Source organism: Anabrus simplex, chromosome 14 (genome assembly GCF_040414725.1).
Source record: "Anabrus simplex isolate iqAnaSimp1 chromosome 14, ASM4041472v1, whole genome shotgun sequence".
NCBI classification, from domain to species: domain Eukaryota; kingdom Metazoa; phylum Arthropoda; class Insecta; order Orthoptera; family Tettigoniidae; genus Anabrus; species Anabrus simplex.
Window position 1 is genome coordinate 92,933,914 of NC_090278.1, and position 25,268 is coordinate 92,959,181.

The window sequence follows — 25,268 nt, forward strand, 5'->3', positions numbered from 1 at the left end:
ACCAGTGCCTAATAATCCGGACTCTAGTAATCACGTAGGCTGAGTGGACCTCGAACAAGATCTTAAATCCAGGTAAAAAATACCTGGTTTGGCCGGGAATCGAACCCGGGGCCTCATGTAGGAGACAGGTACGCTGACGTTGGAATTAGAAAGATGTTTTCGAAGACTTTCGTCTCGAGCGTGGCACTGTATGTAAATGAACCATGGACGATAACTAGCTCAAGAAGGAAGAGAATGGAAGCTTTCGAAATGTGGTGTTACAAGAGGAAGCTTGAAGTGAGATGGGTAGAATCTCGAATGAAGAGAGGAGAAGGATTTGGCTAAATTTGACGATAGACATCTTAAGACACCCAGGACTTGTTCAGTTAGTTGTTTTGTTAAAGCAAAACTTAAATCCCTGAGGGAATATTCATTTACGTCCGAAGGAATTTCCATCTCCGCACCAAAACCCATATTTTTTTTCTATTTTTCGCGAAAGGTTTACGATACGTATTGTGAGTAATTTACAAGAAAAAACGATACGAACACTTCGGGCAATTGAAATAATACAATATATGTATATTGAAAAGTTTAAAAAATAAACATATTGCGCACTCGGGTGTGGTGGTTAGTATGATAGCTGCCACCCCCGGGGGCATGGGTTCGATTCCCGGCTCTGCCACGAAATTTGCTAAGTCGTACGAGGATTGAAACGGATCCACTCAGCCTCGGGACGTCAACTGAGTAGAGGCGGTTTGATTCCCTCCTCAGTCATCCTCGAAGTGGTTTTCCATGATTTCCCACTTCTTCTCCAAGGATGGTACCTAACTTAAGGCCACGGCCGCGTCTTTCCCTTTTCCTTGCCTATCTATCCCTTCCAATCTTCCCATCCCCTACAAGCGCGCTGTTCAGCGTAGGAGGTGAGGCTGCCTGGGTGAGGTACTGGTCTTCCTCCCCAGTTGTATACCATACTAAGTGTCTCCAAGACACTGCGCTTGAGGCGCTAGAAGTGGCCCCTCGCTGAATCTGGAAGAAACACAAACCAGGGAGGGTAAACTGATTCACTAAGAAATAGAATTGGCTGTTGTGATTGTAACGACCGCAGGGTTGAATGGCTCACACGGTTGAGGCGCTGGCCTTCTGACCCCAAGTTGGCAGGTTCGATCCTGACTCAGTCCGGTGGTATTTGAAGGTGCTCAAATACGTCACCTTCGTGTCGGTAAAAGAACTCCTGCGGGACTAAATTCTGGCACCTCGGCGTCTCCGAAAACCGGAAACATAGTTAGTGAAATGTAAAGCCATTAACACGATTATTGGGCTTTAAAGGTTTCGTAGACAAACTCAGTTAAATGTGATATTCTCTACACCTGATATGTTTGGGAGAACAAGTCAAGATTTCTTCCACGATACATTTCTACTTTGATCCTTGCAGAAGTGCAACATCGCACAGTTGATCTATAACGGAGATGTGACGTGTCAAGCCAGGCCGAGGAAGCCGGATACAGGGCACGCTACGCGCAGGCGGCCTTGGCATCCACACACACGGCCTTCCCCCACTCGCAACAATTGCGGCTGACACATGGGCGACTGACCGCTTGTCAGTGGATACATTTGAAGAGAAAAAAATGATCGTTCTCATCCTGGTTAACTCGGCATCTGAAAGGTGTAGGGTTGGTACTGGGTTCGTGCTTTAACAGGTAAAGTTGTGCCTCTTTTCCCTCCATTTACAAGAACAACAGATTATCCAAGAGTCTTCCATATTCGTTGTGCTCGGGTGTGGAATGAAGTGGCACCACAAGAAAAAATCCACAGTTATAGCCCTTCAGGCAAGCAATTCAAGATTGAAAACATCATAGGGGTTTGAGCTACGAATTTTAGGCAAATAAAATATGATAAACTATGAGAATACATTCTTTATTTATACCAAAAAATTACAATCGTTTTCTTAATCATCGCTATCCAGTCGATTAGATGAGCAGTTTGCCTTTTTGTATCATTACGAGCGCTAATCTGAGTCAGTGCACTGTTTCACTTAAGCACCACTACGAGCGCTATTGTAAGTCTATGCAGAGTTTCACTTAAGCCCTTATAACTATGTTCGGGGTGGACATTTTACAAAAAATCAATAAATGTGTCAGGGTATTGAACCAAGGAACATATTACCGAAATAATTATGTATATAAGTTAATTTGGCTAGAATTTGAATTTAAAAGAAAGCGAGTAAAGAAACAAGCAATTTCAGGCTATTTTTCCGCAACTGCATATAGGCCCGAAGTGATTTTCGAATTTGATGTTTTTTAAAGTTTGATAGAGGTCTCCAAGACTCATAATTTGAAACCTTCCTGGGCCATTTAGACCGACAACTTTCGGCACAATTGAGGAAATGGCTTAATTTTACGCTTTTCGTATTATGGGGGACTTGTTTTTGGTTGTTTCCCTTACGACATGCAGGGCGTACAGATAATGCTCCTTTCATTCCACCCACAGGGGAGATACGGTGTTCCGATTAATCAAAAGAAAAATGAGTGTATCCATAAAGGCATTGTCATTATGAGGAAATGAAAGACATTCTAGACCTCGTAATTTTGTATTATTATTATTATTATTATTATTATTATTATTATTATTATTATTATTATGATATCCGACCTCCCTTAGTGAACTATTTCCTTTTCCGACCCCCAACGGTGTTAGAGCACTTTAGGCCTAGGGAGTCTTCCATTTTCACGCCCTTCGTGGACCTTGTCGTTATTTTGCCAATATCTTCATCGAACTCCTTTCCCTGATTCGTAGTTCTGTATTTAATACATTTCATTACTGCTGCACCGTCATACCCCTCAGACAGGTTGATCTTAAGTTTTGAACTTCCTTACATCCTCACAGGTGCTGGAATATAGCTTCTGTATCCGTGTGTGCCGAAGATGTTCCCTTTTCACTCTCATGCTCACTCGATCAACTATTTATCCATAGAGGATGGTTGCCTAGTTGTAATTACAAGGTTAATGTGCCCGTAATTCTACAGATATACAACTAAGCACTCTCTCATGCCAAGACTGCACGGGGGGATTCGACTCGGCGACCTTGGGTATAGAAAGTAGGTGGTCGAATCTAAATTGTTTTATGACAATTGAGACATCTTGTTCGTCCGACCTGCCATAATATTATGGATTAGAAAATGACTGCAGTACAGTGTGTTGCCATCACAACGGAGCTCAGCCATCATATTATTATATCACTGATGTCCTGGTACCGGGACCTCGCCCCCTCCCATCCTACATGGAGGTGGCGCGCGGAGACCGCCCTCTAGTTATGTCGCAACTCGTGAAATGTCATCGGGAGTGAGGCATACATTAAGGACAGTCGTAAAACACAAACACACACCGAGTACAAACTTTGTGTGCTTAGAATTAGCGATAAATACAAACCTGAAGGCGTTTGTATTCTCATGTTTTCATGCCTCATAATATCAGAGGTTAAACAAAAACTGTATACTGAAATGCAAACAATGAGGTGATATATAAAATAATTGTCAGTGTTAGAATGGAGAATATCAACATATATTCAACCGCAAGACGATCTAACTATCAGTTCAACGCGATTGTCAGTACTTAAAGCCACGAACCGTGTGACTGCTGTTCTTTTAATAACAAGCAGTAGAACTTACAGCTGTGTTTGAAAACTCCTATGACAATATGAGGAACAATGGAAGCCAAAACGTTACGTAAACATATCTGAGGACCATGATGGTGCAACAGTAATGACACAGGATGGTGAATTAGAGAGAGCCGTGTCAATCATTTTGATTTTAAAAAATCCATAGGTATTTTATCTCGCAGATCAGGAAAATGCACAGTTCTAGTCCTTCAGACAAGCAACTCAATTGGTGAAAACGACTTTTAATTGAATAAAATATAATAAAGTATGACAATACCGTATATTCTTTATTGATTCGTAAAAATTACAATCCTTTCCTAAATGCATTGTTTTACGAACCTAAGCGTTACTATGGGTCAATGCAGTTTCACATAAGCCCTTATAACTATGTTCGGGCTGGACATTTTTCAAAAAATGAAAGTAACGTCTGAGGGTGTCGAACCAAGGAACACATTACAGAAAGAATTATATAAATTTGGCTAGGATTTGAATAAAAAAGAAAACGAGTAGAGAAACAAGCGATTTTAGCTGTTTTTCCGGAACTGCATTTAGGCCGGAATTGATTTTCGAATTTTTTTCTTTAGTTTGATAGAGCTATCCAAAACTCACAATTTGAAACGTTTCCGGGTCCTTTTGCCCTTCAACTTTCGGCACAGTTGAGGAAATTGCTTAATTTTCAGTTTTTCGTAGTTTGGGGACCCCTACTTTGTCTGATAAGAACTGTATGTAGCTCGTACCTATCCCCGTAGTAGAAAAGAAGTCCATGCACATGGGTTGCGTTTCTCACTGGCTAATATGGCTGAAAGGTATTTTAGTCCATTACAGTTTGTACCCCCTATTTATGCTTCCTTTTGTCATTCACTGAAATGTTATAACACTATAGAAGAACTTGTTCAGGAAAATATACCGTAGTTCTCTGTCAGACTATTCATTGATATATGGTTCTTGAAATGACGCAGTATAAACAAACCTTAATTAATCAATAAAACTCCTGTGCTTACTGGTGCACCGTCATACTCCTCAGACAAGTTCATCTTAATTTCAACCTTCCATTCTTCCTACGCCAATGCCCACCATCTTATGAAAAAGTACTAAATTACTGAAACTTTTTCCTTTTAAACCAAATATTATGTATTTAATGGGCTCATACCACAGATTCATTGCTCTTCCTTTCACTAAAATGTAAATAAATGTTAGTACTCTATATTATTATATTTTAGCTACTGGAGTATTTAAGAGATTGTGTGTCATGTTGCCCCTTTTAAGAATAATTTTCAGGAATATCATTTTCACAAACTCCTGTATCCTGCAAACGTATATTTGTGTGGTAAGTGCACCTTTCAACTGGCTCCCTCAACTCTCAAACACTGAGTATCTGAGGTTCAGGCTGTGGGCCTGAACGTATGAAGCAAGTCGCGCGATGTTAACGAGAGAGTAGAGGAATGCTCTGTCGAGGAAGCACCGTGACATTTGAGAGACTGCTCTCTTAAGATTTAGGTCGTGGGCGACTCGAGTACAGTACCCGGCGAAAATCTGTCACTTCTTTGTCAGCGGTGAGATTGTCTTAGTCATCAGTCTGCAGGCTCCTTGAGACAGCTCTCCTTGATTCATAGTCCTGTGTTTGATACATTTCATTACTGCTGCACCGTCATAGCCCACAGACAGCTTGATCTTAAGTTTTGCGCTCTATTATTCCTTACATCCTCACTGCTGGAATGTATCTTCTACTTCCCTGTGTGCCGAAGATTCCCGTCTGTAATTTTCACTGTCAAAATCACTCGATATTTTTTTTCCGCATAGAACACCATCATTCTTCAGACTACTGGGCTGAGTGGCTCAGATTATAGATCGCTGACTTTCTTAGTCCTAATTACTGCTTTGGATTCTGGATCAGTATATTTAATGGGATGTGAAAAAGCCTCTGCAGGAACAAATTTCCAACATCTCTGCGTCTTCATAAACCGTACAATTAACTATTGGGTCGCAAAAAGGAATAACATTGTTCGTCTTATTATTAGGGTCTATTATTATTATTATTATTATTATTATTATTATTATTATTATTATTATTATTATTATTATTATTATTATTATTATTATTATTACGATGCAGAAGCTATTTGCCAGCACCTGTGAGGAGATAAGGAAGAATGGTGTGCAAAATTTAAGATCAACCAGTATGAGGGCTATGATGGTGCAGCAGTAATGAAATGTATTAGACAGGCCTACTTTCACGGTTTTCGGAGATGCCAAGGTAGCGAAATTTCGTCGTAAAGGAGTTGTTTTACGTGCCAGTGAATCTATCGGCACACGCCTGGTATATTTAAGCACCTTCAGCTGTCAGCAGTCTGAGTCGTGATTGTGCAGTACTCACCAACTTGGACTGAGAAAGCCTGCCCTCTAACACCACCTACTCAACCAGCTTATTATTATTATTATTATTATTATTATTATTATTATTATTATTATTATTATTATTATTATTATTATTACTTTCACTTTTTGTCTTTTTTCTCTCCTCTACAGAAAACGTGAGACTGTTCTAAAACATTCTGCACAACGGCTTTTAAATTTCGACATCCCTAGCACGCGAGCCAACGGCCGTAGCCGTGTTGAAACACCGGATCCCGTGAGATCTCCGAAGTTAAGCAACATTGGGCGTGGTCAGGAGTTGGATGGGTTGCCACGCGCTGTTGGTGGGGGGGTAAGGGAATGGAGGAGCGGACAGGAACTGGCCACCCTACAGCACGTAAACTCCGGCTCAGGTACACCTCTGCGGAGGTTCGGACCTGCCTTCGGGCAGAATAACCCTTACCTTACCTAGCACGCGAATTATATTTTGAAACTCTATTCTAAATTTGATTAATAATGTTCAATTTTTGTTTTTTTCTAATATTTTTATAGTAGCACAATTATTCAAGTTTTCTTGTTTTCCAAGCCTATAATGGCAATAATTAAGACACGAGTAAGTTTATAAAACGAGCGAAGCGAGTTGCATACGACTGTTTATGCTCGACTATAATTATAACATACATTGCTGTCGAGATGTCGCTTGGTAGTTGAGTTTACCGAACAGAGCGCAGAGCGCTTGCGCTGGGTTATTGATTTTCCGTGAGTGGATCAGAGACCTTGACAATGTCATATGTTCTCAAAGCTTTAATAGAAGGTTACCATAACCTAGCTTTATTTCAAATACAAATTGTTTATTGTACAGTTGGTGAAGTGGATTTGCGGGAATGTGCCGTGTGGTTGTGGAATACTGGAAGTAGAAGGTACATTGATGTTAATATGTGTGTCCGACATGTTTGATTTTGAAAACAAGTGCGAAGCTAGTGCGTTAAGCGCAGGTGCGATGCTATCCTTACCTAATTGGTCAAACAGTTGTATCATAATGAAAACCTGAACTCTGATTGGTGGAGAACCTGTATCATAATGAAACTTGAACTATAGTGAGCCTCTTTAAGATTCAGTTTTCTGGCATATAATATTTATATTCCGGCATCGTCGAGCATAACATATATTTTGTTTTTCCTCCCTGAAATCCCTTTTCAAATTCGTGTGTCAGACATCAGGATTAAGCCTTGCAACAATCTCCTTACGATGCTTGGAACCTTTCCTACGACATAGTAAACTCCACTTGGGTCTAGTTCAGGTCACTACCACGCAAAGATGAGGCTGGAATCGAGAATGATGTGGTCGAAAGTTCACCGTGACATTCCTCATCCGATGCGCGTCTTACGAGAAAGTCGGACGTCGAATGTGGCGATTTCAATTGTAGATTCAGGTGTGTGCTCCCATTTCTGATGTTCGCAGCCAAAGCATCATTGTCGTGGGCAGCTTTTGACAATGGAGACGTGTTCCGCATCAACAATGTGGCCGGGCTCTCTTTGACTTCACACCGCCTTTCAACGTCCTTCTTTGTTACAGGCTCGTGTGCTAATTGGTCCTGTCATCATTGATCCTTTGGTAACAAACAGAATAAATAACCGGCCTCAATATTTGAAGTAAATAACTAGGAAATATACTTTGGATACCAAATTATACCGTAAAAACTACACTGTATTTATGTCCCTTTAATTTTTCTTCGCTTGTTTATGTTTGTTATTATATTGACAGAATAATTGCTCCTTCGTTTTTATGTTTACTGCTTCTGTTAGTCCATAGCTTGGCAGTTTGTATGTTCGTTAATTTATTTCCCACTCCTTTTTATGTTTCTCGTGCTTTAACTTGGTTCACTGACCGATGATTACGAGATTTTGATTAACGCGCACTTAATCCATTCGTTGTTCATTTTTGTCTGTCTGTTAAAGGTTTGAATGCTTGCTTTTTTAACGTGTTCAATAACTTTCAGGATTCGTGCTTTCCTTTTTGGTCACTAGTTTTATTGGTTTATATCCTGACAATCTTTATGTTGTTCTTTTTATTTGTCTTTGTTCTTTCTTCGTTATTTGATTTTAATATTAGTTCAGTAGTCGGTTGACCTAAATTTGCTCCTATCTGCGCTTACTACCTTTTTTACCTTATGGGCTGACAACATTTTTTTTATGAACTACTGACTTTCGCTTTACATTACCTTGCTCCCCTGATTAATTCATAGTTTGACTGGATTTTTACCGTTTATTACTTTTGTATCTTGTTTTTTGGTTTGTTTGCAAACTCTCTTAAAGTATTTATTGACTACCTGATCGATGAATTTTTTCTTTCCAGTTAGATTAATTCTTTGAACAGGCGTTTGTTATATTCACAATTTTGTGGATAAATTTCGCTATCTCTCAGTTTTGCTACCTTGATTAGTTTAGATATTGACGGATAGTTTCTTCAGTTAAAATGTTTGATCATTATTCTTTACTATTTCTTGTGCTAACATGATTAAGTTTTTATTAACTTAAGGCCCGAATGTTTTTATAATAATTTCAGTGTTTTCCTACTTCTTAACAAATTGTGTCATTGTCTCCTAATTGATTATGATTATTTGTTAGATAATTTGGTTCGCTTGATTATGTTTTTCTTTAATTTTGTGACTAATAAAAGTTAAATCGTAATGCAAAAAAACAAAAACAAACAAACAACCACCAAAGCTTCGTCTGCTTTGGCGTGATCTGCAACTCTGTACAGCCGGGAAACGAGCAATTATAGAGGAATATTACATGAAGTTGTTGAGAAGAGAGCAATTTGTGAGTGTTAATATATAAAGCAAAAAGTTATTTTGAACGAATCTGACGAAGTTCGGTCAAGGAGAAACTTGTAATTCTGTTATTGTAAACTGTTTCATTTTTCACACATGTGACAGTGTTTTTTAAAATTTGTATCCTGTGTTATATTTATGTAGAAGTGAAGAGACATTAACCGTTGTGTACAGTTATTTGTGATTCTGAGTCAAAGTTTGCGATGGCCAAAGTTATATGCATAAGAATTGATCATTTGAATGGCTAATTGAATGAGTCACTTTTCATTATCATATAATTAAACATATACTAATTCAAACAAATTAATTTAACTCCCTTACAGGAGCAAAGTGAGTTGAATTAATATTCATAGTTTGCAGTTTCCTTCTCCTGTCTCGCACGCTTCTTCTTCTTCTTCTCCTCCTCCAGCTGACAACTATAAGTTACACACTAATAACTTTGTACCTAATGAAATGAACCGTTATCCGTAACGGAAATTGCTCAGTGTCTGGAGGCATTACATAAAGGATGATGCCTGCTCTACTGATACGTATAGCTAAATACGTCTATCGCGTGTCCGCGCCCAAGGCGTGCTGACGATGTCTCTCTTCTGGCAGGAAGAAACAAAAAACTATCCTCAACTTGGAGCAAACAGTAATCACGACCGCACCTCAAGCTGCTGCACTTTGCACATCCGGCCGTAGGTAGCAGCGGCTGCTCGGGAGTTAGTATGAATTGAGGAGGTCACACAGACGAGAGCAGAACTATATTAAATATCATAAATGCAAACCTCACGAGGTGCCACTGAACATTTACGGATTTCGGAGACGCCAAAGTGTCGAAATTTTGTCCTGCAGGAGTTATTTTACGCTCCAGTAAATTTACAGACGAGGCTGACGTATAGCAGCACCTTCAACTATAACCGGACTCAGCCGGGTTCGAACCTCATTGTCGACAACCCTGAAGATCGTTTTCCGAGGTTTCCCATTTTCATACCAAGCAAATGCTGGAGCTGTACCTTAATCAAGGCCACGGCCGCTTGCTTCCCACTCCCAGTCGTTTCCTATCCCATCGTCGCCATAAGACTTATCTGTGTCGGTCCGATGTAAAACATGCTTAAAACAACAGCAGTACTCCAGGGTGAAAAGATAGTACCGTTAGAAGCTCCCAACCCGCCGTCCCCCACAGTGCCAGCGGTGAGCTCCGGTCACGTGGAGCTTGTGACCGAGGCTCCTGTAATGTTTTCAGCGTTCTCCCTCGTTCACGTCCTCAGCGGCAAAGTAGCGGAAAGGTTTCCTTATACATTGCTCCTTCAGTCACAACAGAGGGTTGCTACATTTAGCATATGATACATGTAAATGGCTGTATTTATGCCATGATGACGCAAATATCTTAATTTCGGTTATTTTCTAATTTTAATTTATTCCTGAAGAGCAAGGAGACTTATATCTTATAAGAGGGTGGGGGGAGGAGCACGTGAACCTGTGCCCTTAAAGAGCAGTCGCCACTGGTAGGGAGCTTTTTGAATCGAGTGATGCGACTTGTCGAAGACTGTAGTACAGTATTTATTGAGCAGGGAAAATATTTATAGCCAAAGAGGTTAGTATGCAAACTTATTTAAGCAAGTCGCAAGTTTAATGTAATCCGCACAGTTGTTGTGCAGTGAGATTTGCATAAAGATTAGGGACATGGACTCTAAGAACCGCTAACATTATTGCAACTCACATACATCAATGTAGAGCGGGCTGGGCGATAATTGTGTCTTGCTTAAATACTTTTGCATTTTAACCCTACAAAGACGAAGGTTTGGTTGCCACACGGAGGACCAGGGGGCGTTGCTATGGACCATTAAGAATACTGAATAGACCTGGATTATATTGAAACAGCACTTACTGAGTAATTTGTAAGGAAAACTTCAGTATAAATTATTAAATTGAAAATCAATTCGCCCAGATATTGGTCAGAAACACAAATCAATCAGGAATATCTCCCTTGTCGCTCAGCATTATTTCCAGGCTCATACCTTAAGCAGATTACAGTTTTATTCCTTCTGTCACAGAGTTAACTGTCAATGATTATCATAATCATCTTTATCATTAACATAATTTGAACCCAAAATTAAATTAACCCAAATATTAGTCTCTAACGCAAATCAGACACGAATTTTTTCGCCTGAAGAATCAAACACATTCTGCTCCACATCCTCCTTCTCTTACAACTTTCTGTTTCTTTTTCAGGACTAAATTGATTTCGACTCACAGCTTATACATCATTAAAGGAAGAATACATAAACAGACTCTCTTATCTGTAGCAATACAAGCACAGACTAACTGCTCATCTAACAATATCCAGTTTTCTACCTTCAATAATCTGGTTTATTTTATTGCCATTGTTGACATTTTGGGCATTATTGGAACCTTCTTGGACAAGGCTGATGTGAAAATCACTGGTATTTATAAGTAGACAAACTGGTCTTCACTTGGACCTCGCAGGCCCGTAGCAGTTTTGATTACCATTTTAAGGTAAGAAAAAGCCTCAGAAGTATTCAGTTTATTATGGTAGTTAACTTGTGACTCAAATAACAATGTAATTTATTTACAACCATTACAAAGATTATATCTCATTCTCAATGCGAGCCCCGGAGGCCCCCGTTGGTCTTTGCAGGGTTAACCGGGATTTCATGTCCTCCTTACTCCTGCAATCGGTACTTACTTTACTACCCAAGCAACAATATTCATCTACTTCGTTTTAAGACTTCACTTGCTAATCTAATATTTTCTGCATCATCTGACTCTGTTCAACTGGGCTCCATTACTTTTGTTTCGGATTTATTTATTTTCGTCTCGTGCTCCTTCTCCACGACTGTGTCCGGCTCCATGGCTAAATGGTTAATGTGCTGGCCTTTGGTCCAAAGGGTCCTGTGTTCGATTCCCGGCCGGGTCGGGAATTTTAACCTTCATTGGTTCATTCAAGTGGCTCGAGGGCTGGGTGTTTGTCCTGAACCCAACATCCCTGCAACTCTCACACCACACTTAACACTATCCCCCACCACAATAACACGAAGTTACCTACACATGGCAGATGCCGCCCACCCTCATCGGAGGATTTCCAAAACTGTGTCCATACTATGCAGCAACTTCTCCAGATCTTCCGCAGACTCCGATAAAATAATATAATCAGCAAATCTCAGGGTTTTGATTTCCTCTCCTTGGATTGTGATTCCCTTTCCAAATTCCTCTTTACCGGCTGTTATATATACGAATGTAAACATTAAAAAGGAGGGGGGACAATCTGCAACTTTGCCTCACTCTTTTCTGCTGCTCTTGCTTCTATTATTAGCTCCAAAATCATTATTTAAGCTCTTCTGTTCTACTGAAAAAATGTATAAATTAAATTTAGTAGGGTTTAGAATCTATATCTTCAATTTCTTTGGCAGTTCAACATGAATGCCAACTTCGTGTTCATCAGCACAGTGTCAAAATGAACTAAGTACAACACTGTTGAGATCATCCACTGGAACAGTTTACAGCTTCTGCCGTGTTCAGAAAGACACAGACTTGGAAACTGTAAAACACTGAGAACTAACAGTACCGCCGTTCTTTCTCCAGGGCTGGCCTTGGCAGGGAGCACCGAGTGTGTCATTAGATGTGCTCCGGGCGGTCCAGCAACGTCAGAGCTAACTCTGGAACGAATCTCATCTTGCACAGTACCGCGAAATGCTGCATTATGGGAAAAACACAACGCCTTCGCTAAACTAAACCTTCCGATTTCACCCGAAACGGCAAACACGTTAGAACGGACAGCATCCTGTCAGCCCCCATATTAATTTTATCTATATTTATTTTTGCATGTTTCTGTAATGATGTCAAGACCCAGAATGTTTAGGCAGTAATAAGGTAGAATGCAAAGTAATCTGGCCCGCTCATCCATAATGTAGATAGAGTAACATAAACTCTATTGGTTCTGATAGGTAGTACCTAGTTACCTTGGGTCGTACCCCTAATGTTTATGTAAATCTTATGGCATAACCGTTGTGCAGAGTAGCGTATACTCTTCCATACCCGCTCTGTCGTAATGTAGCCAGAGTAACATAAACCTAACCTAACCCCATGGCACTGCAGCCCTTGAAGGGCCTTGGCCTACCTAGCGACCGCTGCTCATCCCGAAGGCCTGCACATTAAGAGGTGCCGTGTGGTCAGCACGACGAATCCTCTCGGCCGTTGAAAAAAATGAAAACCTACAACCTGTTTTCCAGTCATTGACCGGGTCAGGGATGTAATGTATGAAGCATATATAGGCTGTTAGTACGATGGGGTCGCAAATCCCAAAGTGAGATATTAATGACTGACAGATGCTATGAAATGAGAATGGAGAGTGTTGCTGGAATGAAGATGACAGGGAAATCAGAGATAAGGCTTTTTGCGGATGATGTTATTCTGTGTAGAGTAATAAATAAGTTACAAGATAGTGAGAAACTGCAAAATGACCTCGATAATGTTGTGAGATGGACAGCGCGGTTAAACGTCAGGTTGTGAGTTTCACATCCTTTCAGTTTTAATTACTGCGTTGATCACATATTCACATAAATGGAATTGTAAATAAAGGGTACAGAACTCTGCACATGGTTATGAGGGTATTTAGGGGTTGTAGTAAGGATTTAAAGGAGAGGTAAGACCCCTACTAGAGTATGGTTCCAGTGTATGGGACCCTCACCAGGATTACTTGATTCAAGAACTGGAAAAATTCCCAAGAAAAGCAGCTCGATTTATTCTGGGTGATTTCCGACAAAAGAGTAGCTTTACAACAATTTTGCAATGTTTGGGCTGGGAAGACATGAGAGAAAGAGGACAAGCTGCTCGACTAAGTGGAATGTTCCGAGCTATCAGTGGAGAGATGGCGTGGAATGATATTAGTAGACGAATAAGTTTTAGTGGTGTCTTTAAAAGCAGGAAAGATCACAATATGAAGATAAAGTTTGAATTCAAGAAGAAAAATTGGGGCAAATATTCGTTTATAGGAAGGAGATTTTGGGATTGAAATAACTTACTAAGGGAGATGTTCCAACAATTTCCAATTTCTTTGCCATCATTTAAGGAAAGGCTAGGAAAGCAACAGATAGGAAATCTGTCACCTGGGCGACTGTCCTAAATGCAGATCAGCAGTGATTGATTTATTGATTGGTATTGAAAGAGTTGGAGAAACCGCGAGCTTATCAATTAAGATGAAGAACAGAAGAAATGCATGGATTGCACATGTAATCAAACACGAGAGTTTACTAGCCTTCATCGTGGAGGGCTCTGTGGAAGGAAGAAGTCATAGGGGAAGGCCTAGAGTGGATTATATTGGTGAACTGGTGGAGGAGATGGGATAACAATCTTATGTAGAACTGAAGAGAATGACGTGAAACCGTAAGCTTTGGAGAGCTGCTGCCAACAAACCTTAGGGTTGTAAACTGTAATAGTGTTTGGTGGTATGAAACTAGAAGAACTCAATTCTATTTGACAGTCGCTGTAAACATGGCTACGCCGCGAAACAACACAGTGACTTGGAGAATGAATGCTATGTCGGTCGTGGAGTGACAAGGCAGATTCTCTCAGTGGACAGGCCCAAGTTTATACTGTTCCTTTTGCAAGTGTCCAGCATTGTTCGGAACTGGTCATCTGTTGAGAAAGCTTGAGATGTCGTTTTTCTTGCCACTGACGACAATGACAGAGAAAACACCGTTACCAAGTGACACAACTGCCGAACCTTCTATAATGTAATTACACACCACTCAAATCCCTTCCTTAAACACACTGTTAAATAGTAACGGAATACTGCCAACAGGAGGAACTATGTGGCGAAAAAATGCTATAGTTATTTTTTTGGTCCTGTCTCCTTGATTTTGTAGAATACACTGGGCTAAAAGAAACTACAGTTAAATCGTATGTGAGGAATTTTTATAATGATTTTAAAAGTCAGTAGTTCATTTGCGAGGAATATGATTTCTAGTTTACTTAGCATAAGTAATGAAATCTGTGAATAATTCAGCATGTAGAAGTTACTTATATAAATACGAGAAAACGTTTGCTACTTTGAACGTTCGGTAACAATATCAGGAGTTAAAAATGCAAGGCGTTGTTTATAGCTGGACGTATGAAGGTGCTTCGGTTATGGAATCATAGATAGATCACATAGGAGAATAATGAGGTGATTATAGGCTTATGAAGAAACTTAGATTCTTTCTTCCTTTCTTAATCGGTTTACCTTCCAGGGTTGGTTATGAGTCTTGCATAAACTTTAGGGTTACGGCCCATCAGAACCCTTTGAATTTATGTTACACTTGGTACATAACAGAAGAACGGGCTAGACGACACTTCCTAATAACCAAATTAATTTGGCTCATTAAAATACCTTAGATATAATTTTGGAGGTCGTCTTTCATGGTTCATAATTTTGTCCTTAATGAGTTCTGCTTGTAGTGCTGGCGACCATTTACCGAGCATTAGCCTGGGTGTTAAAAGGAAAGATCCATCTGATCAGATAGTAAATGCGTCCTGGTTGAGGAATTAGCTCTGCTTTATGAGATAATGATTTGGCAGTTTCTTCTCTTTTTTGTCAAGAGGTGACGAGTTTAAGATGTGTGTCAAGCACCGGATACGCTTGTAAGAATCAAATGCAAATTGATGTATCTCCAATTTAGGACGAGTAATTTGTATTACGAACAGATTTCCCAAAATTCGGCTCTGTAGCTTACCCTGCAAAAACCAGGAGGACATTCATCAAGCAACCTGAATTTCTCTACCTGCCGTCTTAGGGTCTTACTCAAGAACAAGACTTTGAGGCAACGTGGACTTTGTACCCACCAAGTCAACATTTTATACTCGAGACTTTGTGGAAAGTAAACTTTCACCGAGACTTTGCTTCAAAGACGGCAGTGGCCCATGATTTGACTTCACAAAGTCCACTGTAGAAAATAATACAATGACGGACATTCTAAACATAATCCAGTTTGTGGAAGACTTTGACGGATATGTCAACATACTCCTCGTCGAGTTATACGAGATGCACAAAACCCGACGAGTTCTAGGAAATTCAAAATTAGGTACAAATTCGGTAAACGAACTGTATTACATGCCTTCGTAATGTTGGAAGTTGTACAAATGACAGAAAATCAAAAAGGCCCACCTATTCGCCCAATGATACAATGAATTACTTAATGATATTACGCCATGTGTAAGTGCGAATTGATTATTTATTGCAAGTGCTTTTACATGTAAATGATCGAGGTTATGCTAAATGAATAAGTGCAATGTCCTAGTTATGGGACTAATTTATTTCTTGTTATAAGGGAAAAATTTAAAAAGAATGGTATTTTTGTATCGATCGTGTTTACAGAAACAAGGAAATTCACTTTGTTCCGTCATTTTTGTCTGCTTGTATGAATGTATGTATGTATGTATGTATGTATGTATGTATGTATGTATGTATGTATGTACGCGCATCACGTGAGAATGCCTGAAGAGAATTTAATGAAAATCGGTATCTAAAGTCGGGAAATGGTGCACTATAATAAAGGCTATAAATAATTGTGTTCACACGCTGATAGAAATGGTAGTTTAGGGGAATACCTGAAATTTAATTCTCAAATATCTATGTTATTAGTGGTCCTGTCGATAGATACTACATGACTAAAGTTATATAGAATTACATTTACGATCATTTATACCTTATACATTTTTACCGTACCGACTATTATAATATAATTTATGAATTTAAATTTTGTTGCTTGGGCCATATCAACGCCGAGCTTTGTTAACATGGAAATATTGTTCATTCTTGTTAACTGGCGATAGTTTTTGTCATGATTGTCTTAAGGTGTAAAACCGCACACTTCGACAAGGAAAATTGTGAAGATGATTATAAAAATGAGAGAAAACCGTTAAAGAACGATCCCTTGAAGAATAAGAGAAGAGGAACTGATGAAAGAAGGAAGGACTTCCTTTACATTAGATGCCCTAATACCAGAGAGACGGAAGAAAATTAAATGTGAATACGTATAATAAAAGTGATCAACAATAGCATTGCACTGACCATTGTTTGTTGTGATGTGATTTGCCTCTTTGCCGCCACTCATTTCCGATAATTACTACCGCGTCCTGAGTAAACCAGCCCCGCCTGAATACTGTCGGAAAGTAGCTGGGGAGTCAGATAACTTTGTACTTGCTATGTGAGTGTCCCCCAGTGGCAGGTACTACAGCTCTCTTTAAATTTATTGGTGTACAAGGTTCTTTACGTTCGATACTGCTCAATCCGCTTGTCACACCTGTCAGGAAAACCTAATACCCAAAGAGACGATTGCATTCTCCCTGATATAAATAATGTCTCTGACATTGTAATCCAATTTCCCGCGTATAATTCTAGCCATTCTGATCACTGGTCTTGTCTCTGATGTTCCTCAAGACGATACCGTAGTTTTATCCGAGACTAACAGGTACATAATACGTCCAGGACTTGTTACTGAAGAATTACTGTGTGGCGAATCTTGTCACTGATGACTAACGTCGTGGTATAATGCTATTGCACGGAGCTGTTTGCGCAGGAAGATCATCTTACAGAAAAACAAGACTGTAATCCGACAGCCGTGCCCCTTATAACGGTTCATCTCTGAGAAAGTCGAGAGTAAAATAATATTATCGTTGCCAAGTATCAGCTAGTGTTGAGGTTAGAAACACTTGCACAAAACCAGCTCCATATCTAGCGACAGAGCCACGGATGGGGTTGTGGAAAACAGGGGATGCTGTAAATACCAGATATTTTAATGCTCTGTTTATATGAGGGGAGCCACGAACAAGTGGCAAATCACCATCTTTCTATCATCTCGTAGCGGTTTAGGGCGAAAGTACAGGTACCTTTACGATTAAGCTACGTGAATGTATTTAATACTTACTATAGTAACCGTCGTCTCTTAGTAGCATGTGCAAATTTATGTAACTCCCCAGCTACTGTATTTTGCGCCAATATTCAGTCAGGCTGTTTTACTCGGGGCGCAGCAGAAATCCCATCTATCGGAGATGAGTGGCAGCAGAAGAGACAAATCACATCAAAACAAACAACAGTCAATATAATGATGTTGTTGATCAGTTTTGTGAGGTAGGCCTTCATATTTAGTTTTCTTCCGACTCTGTGATATTAGGGCATCAAATGTAATGGGAGTCATTCCTTGTTTCATCACCCCCCTCTTGTCTTATTCTTCAAGCGATCGTTCCTTAACGATATTTCCTCATGTTTTAATAATCATCTTCATAACTTTCCTTGTCGAAGTGTGCGATTTTACACCATCGCTAGTTAACACGGTTGACCATTATTTTCATTCAGCAATGCTCGTTGTTGATATGGACTAAGCAACAAAAGCCCAACATAATTAAATCTATTATAGCCGGTACGGTAAACATGTATAAGACACAAATGATCGGAAATTTAAAGCTACATAACTTTAGTTATGTAATATTTCTCGACAGGACCACTAATAACATACATATTTGAGAATTACATTTTAGATCTTCCCCTAAATTACCATTTTACTCAGAGTGAATAACATTATTTATAGCCTAGATTGTAGTGGCTCATTCCCCGACTTTACATACCGATTTTCATTAAATTCTCTTCATTCATTTTCTCGTGATGCGCGTACATACATACATACGTACATACATACATACATACATACATACATACATACATACAAGACCTAATGGAAAATTAGAAAATGCATTTCCTTATTATTGTGGACAACACCGGTACAGAAATACTGTTATTCTTTATAAATTATGTATAGGAATCCAACTTTCGTTGCAATGTTTGGGTTATGAGAGCGCGAAGTTCTGAGCTATCTTGTCGGTGGCGGCTTCATTTCATTTCTTTCATTCTGAAACTTGTAAGTCTTGAGAAAGAATTAACATGTTATGTTGTGTCGTGCTTGGATCAGTCTCCGTCATAACACGAGAACATTAGTTGAACATGTGTTCCAAACTTGACGTGTATGTCACATTGTTTGCTCCCACAAGGAAATGTTGTAATGGAACATTAAGGTGTGGTTTTCCCGGTAGAACTATAAACAGAACAGGTTGTTATTACAGAAGGTAATTTCCTTCTATACCTCACCACAGAGTTACACGCACTTGAAGTGTACGTTGTGTGAATATTGTGACTGAATACTGAAACGTCTCATTTTCTGAAACGTTTATTGTTTGGACAGTATAATCTATACTAAGTTACATTTCAGTGGGACAGCTAATTTTTGAGACAGAGTTTATTAGCAATTCCACGCAGTGAAGCCACATGCATTCGAATTTCAATTTGAAAACGTTTCTTTTAAATAAATTTAAAGAAATTGTCCTGCTCCATGACTAAATGGTTAGCGAGCTGGCCTTTGGTCACAAGGGTCCCGGGTTCGATTCCCGGCAGGGTTGGACATTTTAACAATCATTGGTTACTTTCGCTGGCACAGGCGGGGGGGATGCGCTGGGTGTATGTGTCGTCATCATCATTTCATCCCTACGGGTGTGAAATCAAAAGACCTGAATCTGGCGATCCAAACGTGTCCTCGGGTACTCAGGGCACTAAAAGCCATACGCCATTTAAATTTTTGATAAAGAAATCGATGGAGAAATATTTCAGGTAATAACAAAAATTCAGCTGTAATAATGTTTAATACGAATAAAACAGCGTCTGTTGTGTTACCGTATGTACGCGAATAATCCCCGCACCCTAATTTTAGCAAGGTTTATTTTGAAAAAATTAAATGCTATCACTGACGCAAAAAATACCCGCACCCCAATTTCATTTTTTAAAAAAATATGCGGGGATTATTCGCGTAAATACGTTACTTTAATTTACCTCAGTATGACCCAATACATGCACACGCAAAATTCTATTCAACCATAACTGACCACACTTACCAAATTGCTGGCTATTTACAAGTCTCTCACAGCAGGACTCCAGCTGGACAGTATTTACCTCAAGGAGGCTATAATCCTGATTGACAGACCTTTCACTCCACACAGCAACTGCTTACAGATAGGAAGGGGCATGACTTTTTTCGCATTAACGATAAACGCGACAAAAAATATTTTAAAGCGTTTTCGAGATACCTTAACGAATCGTACGATTCTGGTTATGAAAATAATCATTTTATTTTTAACAAATACAAAGAATTAAAGCGATTTGAACACTAAAGCCAAATGCATTTATTTGGGATAAGTTCGAAAGTGCAGCAAAATTCATGGAAAATAACGAGCTTGAAATTGTGTTACAATATTACTTATGTGAAGAGAATTGGAAGATGGAAGAGAGATTTCTCAATTCGACAGAAATGCCTGTAAGTTTCAATGTTCTAGGAAATCTCTTAATGGTGTGGGCATATGGAGCTCAACGATAATTTATTACGATATTTTAGTTAGGACTGTAATAAAGGAGTAATTATTTATCAGCATTGTTGCTATTTTCATATAACTTACACATAAATAATTCACAAATTAAATGAGTGAAAATTTTTAGGATTAATTTTAGAAAATTATTAAGCGATGAGGCAAGCCTTGTTTCGTGAAATAATGCTATTTTTGTTTCTTTTCCGCGAAATCGTACATAAATTGAAGACAGGGTTACTCTCCATACAACACACGATGACTGCTCATTGGTTTGACTCCCGAGACAGTCCAGTAATTCACACAGTCAAACACAATGAACAACTAAACAGCGCCATAGTACTCCGCTGAAAACGGCTGTTAAAACTGTTTCAATCACACTCAGAATAGCTGCTCTAGTCGCTGATTCACGGCGATCCTCAGTCCACAGAAGCACACACACGGTACTCCAAGGCAGTACACAGTCTTAAGTCCAGCCACTCACTGGACGCTCAGACGCAACAATAACCACAACACTCTGTCTCCCTCAGCCCAACCACCGAACCCCAACACACCGAGTCTCACACTGACTCCAACACTGACTCACACAGTGACTCTAGCACCGACTCTGAGTCCAACACTGTCCAACAGCCCGCGGCTAGCTTCCTTTTCATATCTCGGGTTATGTGTACCAGAATATTCGCGATATGGCGAAACTCATAGGGAAACCAGCCGACGAGAACAATACACAGAAAGGCCGGCCATGTCCTCCAGGCTGGCTGGGAGATCCCTTGTCGCCTGACGCACTAGCCCCTTCTAGGAAATACTGAAAGGGGCTGGCACGTAACAATATACATGACGTATTTTATTTTCAATATGTAATTTCCTATACAAAAAAGTTTTCTTGTTCTAGAATTCCATTTTTCATCCGAGTCTGAACATTCATGGAAAATTTCATGAATTTAGACAATTTTTCTATTCATATGTAGGCTTACCTTACGTGAATATTAAAATGCTCCTGATTTTTAAGCCATTCCTCCCTACATTTTTGGCAGCTTTAATGTTTTTTCTTTCCTATCTTTCCTGCTCCCCTCCGAAACTGCCACATGGCCTCCGATAGACAATGACAGACAGATTGAGAAATGAAGATGTGAGAAAGGAAGTCGGAATAGACAGCCTAAATGAGAGAATTGATAGGAATAAACTAAGATGGTTTGGATATGTAAAGAGGATGGGTGAGGAAAGAATACAAAAACAGATGATGAAGATGAAGTTTGAGGTAAAGAGAGGAATAGGGAGACCTAGAACAAAGTGGAGCAATTAAATAAAGGGGAGTGCATGAGACTGGGAGAGAATGATGGGAGAGGAATGGTGGAAGGGGAGAGGAAGATGGAGATGCGCCGACACGCCAGTAGCTGCTGGATAACGGGAAGGAACATCCCTTCCTATTTCGCTCCCAAACTGCCACGTATAATAAACAGTGATGTCTCTATTAGATTACACCATTCTCAAACCATGGATCACTCTGCACTGACTTTCTTGAGCGTTTCATAATTAAATTCTCAGCTACTTCCCAAAGATTCATAATAAGATGGGATGAATCACGTTTCCTGGTACTCTTGAAACCGAACCTTATGCCCGGTATTAGAGATACTCAATCGTACCTTCTTGAACGTACGGGAGAGAGAAAGAAAGAAAGAACTTGTACTAAGTTACTTGTCGACACTTGCGTTGAAGTCTCCATTTGTTCCGTGCATGTAGTGACTTGCTAAGCTGAGCCGTGCAAGTGAAACTAAGGTGCATTCCATCTGGCTTGTCCTTTCAGCCAACAGTTAGCAAATCGCAGAGAACAAACAAAAAAGAACCGGCATGACTGGGGAATTTTAGCAGGCCATTCCACAATGACTACAAAGGAGAGACCGAAATTGCTTTTAATGTCTGATTTTGGTGATGTAACCGGCTACCTTGCCTGACAAGGAAGCAGCACACTACTTTCAGAGCATGATTTTCACTCCATGAAAATGCAGAATTAATACTTCATTTCAAGATTAATGGGTTACTTGTCCAACTAAGTAGGTAATAATAATACTAATTTTTGTCCGGCTGTTAGAAGTTGCTGCAGCCCTAATTGCTATAGCAATCTTAACAACATACACAGGTGCATCCTCCTCCTTGACATACATGAGAAGAAAAAGTGTTTTGTGTGGGCATGGCTGACAATTGGTCTCTTCAGACAACATACAAAGAAGAAACCCTTCGAAACATGTTGAAGAATGAAACGTATTATCTGGAATCATTTCGTTCTCCACAGGCTTTGCTGCGTATCGAACAATTGGAATTCAACCCAGTGTAGAGGGAAGCATGACTTGTATTGGAAAAGTTGACGGGAGACAGAGCCACGCGATTTATGGCGTAGAATACATTTTTTCTCATAACATTTATCGAATATGGTTTCAAAATCGCAATGGCTATTATATTTTATTGAAAAGTGAAAATCTACAGCCTGTTTCCAGTCATTCTACCTGGTAAGGAATGGAATTAATGAAACCCCCATCCTGCGGCGAGGATAAGAATTGTGCCGGATGCCGAAGCCTGTCGCTCTCTTCTAGGGCAGTGACAGATGAAATGATGTTGGAGAGTGTTGCTGGAATGAAAAATGACAGGGAAAATAGGAGAAAAACCTGCCCGATCTCCAGCACATATCTCACATCTCCCGGAACCTGCACTGCTGGCTGTGCCACTGAGGCTCTTCTATATTTTATAGAGTACTACGGCAAACAATGAAGAGGGCGCTGTAAAAGTACTGGGCTACGCGGATGCTTCCAGTTTCTTGGACTGCCGGCGTTTCTGCTGCAGACTTACTGGGCTTTTTGTTTCCTTAGACTTCCCTCTATCAACCAGTACGTGCTCAAGGTAGTGTTTGAACCTTTTAGACCGAAAACCTGTACACGTTTGAAAATTCAGCACATCTTTCAGTATTTCAGCTGACCTACTCACGATTTTTTGGAAGTTATGCCGATCCATGGAACCTAGTAACCATACCTGTTGAAACATTCTAGCACGCCGGAGTCACCAATTATACTAATTTTACTGCGTCGTCACAATAGAGACGGCTCCAGAACTCTCCAAGGCGTCACTCATCATTGAAACTATGATTTGTAGATGCGAAGTTATGAAGCTGAACTTCTAGTACTCTTCAACCCCGTGGCAGACTGCACGAACGAAACGAAGGACCTAGGTAGACCCCTTGAGGAGGGTGGGGACGTCGGTTGCTTGTTTAGTGTGGTAGACGGTACTGTTATATGTGCATGTGTTGTATTTTGGGAAGTATACAAAATTTCTGTCCCCGAACCAAAGAAATGAACTGTTTATGAATTTAATCCCACGAGAGAGATTCATGGCCGTAGCGATCACTTAATCTGTAGAAGTCTAGACGCTAGTGCTGACCTCAGCCAGCAGAGTCAACGTGCATTTAAGTGTAATTATACGCCCACTCATCTAGGATCGGAAACCATTAAGTCGGGTTCCGCAGACTACTAAAGAAAATTACCTCGATTCAATGCGAAGTTAATAATAATAATAATAATAATAATAATAATAATAATAATAATAATAATAATAATAATAATAATAATTTACTGTACCATATGAAGCATCGTCAGATTATCACGTGTTTCCTTTCTGAACAGAAAATCTCGGGGTTGAATCCTAGTATTTTAGGGTACATTTTTTATAAAATCAAGAGAAGGTGGTAGGAAATCCACCCAACTCTTAACCACCGGATCATTTTCCAAATTTAGCCCACACAAACGTGGTAAGACAGAGAAGAAGGAGCAATAGGGTAGACAGTTCACAGTGTCAGAACACCTGCTGCTAAGAATGGTGTGGACACAGTCTTGGAGAACAAGTACAAGGTGAAAATAAATATCTGGGCTGAGGGGCTCAGACGGTTGAGGCGCTGGCCTTCTGACCCCGACGTGGCCGGTTCGATCCTGGCTCAGTTCGGTGATATTTGAAGGTGCTCAAATACGTCAGCCTCGTGTTGGTAGACTTACTGGCACGTAAAAGAACTCCAGCGGGACGAAATTCCGGCATCTCGGCGTCTCCGGAAACCGTAAAAGTAGTTAGTGGGACGTTATGCAAATAACATTATTATTAATGGAAATAAATAAATCCAAAATAAAAGTAATGCAGTATAGTCGAATGAAGTCAGGTGATGAAGGTAATATTAGATTAGAAAATGAAGTCCTAAGGAAAGTGGATGAATGTTGTTACTTGTGTAGTAAAATAACTAATGATAGCAGAAGTAAGGAGAACATAAAATGCAGACTAGCACAAGCAAGGAAGGCCATTATTAAGAAAAGAAATTTGCTCACTTGGGAAACTGATATAGGAATTAGAAAGACGTTTTTGAAGGCTTTCGTCAGCAGTGTGGTATTGTATGATGCATGGAAGTGAAAGATGGACGGTAACTAGCTCAGAAAGGAAGAGAATAGGAGCTTTTGAAATGTGGTGCTACAGAAGAACCACGAATGGAGAGTTGTTAAATCGAATTGGTGAGAGCGGAGCGATTTTCTGAAATTTAACCAGGAGAAGAGATAGTATGGTAGGAGATACCTTAAGACACCGAGGACTTGTTCAGTTAGTTGCGGGAAGTGTTGGAGGTGAGAACGGTAGCGGTAAGCCAAGTTATGAAGATGACAAACATATTAGTGTAGGTGTAGGATGTAGAAGTTATGTAGAAGTGAATAGGTTAGCACAAGATAGGTTGGCATGATGAGCAGACACACTCTTCTCCAACTTGTCTCCAAGGCAGAACATCACACCTACTTGTCAGAATATTTCAGGTCCCTCTAAATTATGACGTTGTGGAGAGTGGAAAACTTTGTCCCCTACCCTTCCATTTTTTAAATTAGAACTTGCTTTAGGTCGCACTGACCCTGATAGGTCTTATGGCGGCGACGGGATACGAGAGGGGTAGTAAAACCATCTTCAGGGCTGCCGACAGATGGGTTCGAACCCACTGTCTCCCCGATGCAAGCTCACAACTTCGCACCCCTAACCGCACCGCCAACTCGCCGGTATA